This window comes from Bidens hawaiensis, unplaced genomic scaffold, assembly GCF_021521415.1.
Source record: "Bidens hawaiensis isolate Kalapana, Puna unplaced genomic scaffold, B.hawaiensis_p1.1 tig00020828_1, whole genome shotgun sequence".
In the NCBI taxonomy this organism is placed as follows: domain Eukaryota; kingdom Viridiplantae; phylum Streptophyta; class Magnoliopsida; order Asterales; family Asteraceae; genus Bidens; species Bidens hawaiensis.
In genome coordinates, this window is record NW_027493209.1 from 348,486 (window position 1) to 351,261 (window position 2,776).

Consider the following 2,776-nt stretch of genomic DNA (forward strand, 5'->3'; position numbering starts at 1 on the left):
TTGAAAGGGCTAACAAGATAAAAACACACTGTTACTAAACAAATGAGAAATAACTCAAAATATGATTATTATTATCATGTTAAGTTCGCGCTGTTTCAAGAACTTCCATAAAAAAATCCAAAAACTTCATCAGTGAGAGGAGGGATGCCCCGATCACCCTTAGACGTCATAGCAAAACACGAACCACTTTTTAGCATACAATCATTTAAGAGTTTGAGGAAAAAGCCCTTAACAGCCACCTTTGGCAACCGCGTAGTTGTGTTTGGTGCCAAGGCATAGGTGTGGGTCAAACACGCCCACTAAGCTAACCTGTCTTAGCTGCATTTGATTGTTTTTCTTTTCTCACGTCTATCATCCAGAGGATTTTCTATTTACGGTTATTTATTCCACACTCACGTACGTACATCCTGAAGCAATGACTTTCACCAATATCCTATCTCTACGGACCTCGTTTTGAAGGGGATCCCAGATGAAGTCTTGCATATTGCAAGAAGAGTTAGCTTGGCTAATTTCTTTCTAGTTTCATATCTTCCTAATTTCATTGAAATCTCTGTGAAAAAATAAAAAATTATGAAATTAAATTAAATAAATAAAGGTAAAAAACGGGATTTCATATATTTTCCCAAATTCCGAAAATACAAAATTACAAAGGTGAGCTCAACTCAACTTCCCTAAATTACAAAAACAAACCCCAAACTTATCCTAAATTACAAAACACACCCTCTACTTTAACTTGCATTAAAATTAAATCAAACTCCAGTCAATCTCATACGACGGTAACTCTTCCAACGACAAATATTCCTCCGTAAACTCCGACGACGGCGAAGAGTTTTCCGACGACACTTCCACTTTCAAAACCTCCGGTTTCTTCGACCGCCGTGAACCGGACTTCTTACACCGGTCTACGGACTTACCTTCTGACAAACACTGACAAATGGATTGCAATTTAGCCACGACTGAAGAATGTAACGGCTTGAAGTCGGTCAGTTCCGAGCCGGCTGGACGAAGCTGCGGGAAGTTGAGCCGCGCGTAGTCTCCACGCAGCTTGTAAGCCGCTTTATCGTAAGCCAGCGCGGCTTCCTCGGCTGAGTCGAATGTACCCAGCCAAAGCCGGGTCCGGCTCTTGGGTAATCGGATCTCCGCGACCCATTTTCCCCAGTGGCGTTGCCTCACACCCCTGTAAAGCTTCACGGGTTTAGGACCCGGCCCGGATTGTAACCCGGGTGTAGGATCCGAAACCGGGTAAAATTGGGTGGGTTGAACTTGAATCGGGTAAAATTGGGTTTCGGTTAATTGGTTTGACCCGAAGGAGGGTCCGATTAATTCGGGTAAACCGGATTGATGGTATTCGAATTGGTTTTGGATTTGGTAATCCGGGTTCAAACCGGGTTGTGAATAGATATTGGAGATGTGAGAAGTAGAAGAGGGAAGGGGAAAAGACGAAAAAGGGCATGGGTAAGAGGTGGAAGAAGTAGAATAAGGAAGGGTATTTTGGTAATTTGAAGATTCATTTGATGCACTTTTGTAAAAAGGTTGAAGTGCATCCATTAAGTCTCCACCAGAAGTGGATTGTTGAAACACATTATCATTCCAGAAATCCATTGCAGTAGAAGCCATTAATCTTAATTTTTTTTTAAAGATTTAATTCACGGAAAATATTAAAAATAAAATAAAATAATCAAAAAGATGATTTCCCAAGAATAAAAAGACCGGGAAAATAAAGAAAAAAAATGGGATTTTTGTAACAAAAATAATAAAATCCCTTTAGAAGAAACTTTTATTTTAGGGGAACAAAAAACAACCCCTAAAATAAAAAGGTGAGGTGATATAGATATAGATGAAAAGAAATAGAACCCAATTGAAAAAAGATGGATCTCTATTCTGAAAACACCTGACTCTCTCTCAATATTAAAAATATAAAATCAAAAAAAGTTTGTTCTTTGTTCATATAATGTAATAATGTTGAAACTCTTTAAAATCCTTGACAAAACAAACCCAAATTAATTGTAAATTTTAATAATAGTTGAAAGACCAGATGATTTACAGAAAGGGATATACAGAAGCGGGGAGTATAGAAGGGGGAATAAAATTAAAAAAAAAAAAAGTTTTTTTTAAGTGTGTTTTTGAGTATGTGCTTTAGTGTGTGCTTGTAGTGTGTGAATGATGAGGAAGGTGGTGGGTGGGTTTTATAGGGGGTGTGGTGTGGTTAGGTTGGATGTGATGTGGTTAATGAATGTCAAAATGGGCAAGTAGAAACGCGTTTGTGGCATGGACGTGTGCCGGTTAACTCGGGACATGTGTCGGTAAAAGCCTGAATATGAGTTTGGTTTCTAAGTCATGCCTTTGACCAAAACCGTGTTCGCACCTGGTTTACTTTCCTAAATATTTGTTTATTTATATTTCTTGTAACTATATGACATTGTTCAAGTAAATATCTATTTTCTAGTAAATATTTCTTGTAACTTATATATATAAGAAAAAAAACTACGAGGACTTATAGTTTTATTTTGTTTATTTTTCCGTTTGCTATAGCAAGTTCCAATGTTTTGGTACTTTAGTAAAGCCAAACATACTGACAGAATTGCAGTGATGCATTGAATCTAAAAGGTTTTACACACTAGCAACGGATAACTGTTGAGGATTTTAAAATAACAACTTGGATAATCATATCCTCGTATGATAACTTTTAGATTTAAAAGTTATTTTAGTGGTTCTCTAAAATGCTTTAATCAGATAAAACTTTGATATGAGACAAGAAATTTGTATGGAATTTGTG

General features: G+C 37.1%; 1 pseudogene; it reads right to left on the reverse strand.

Moving 5' to 3' along the window:
• Nucleotides 1-661: 661 nt before the first annotated feature.
• Nucleotides 662-2,147, reverse strand: LOC143561862 (ethylene-responsive transcription factor RAP2-13 pseudogene; annotated as a pseudogene).
• Between the last annotated feature and the right edge of the window lie 629 nt (nucleotides 2,148-2,776).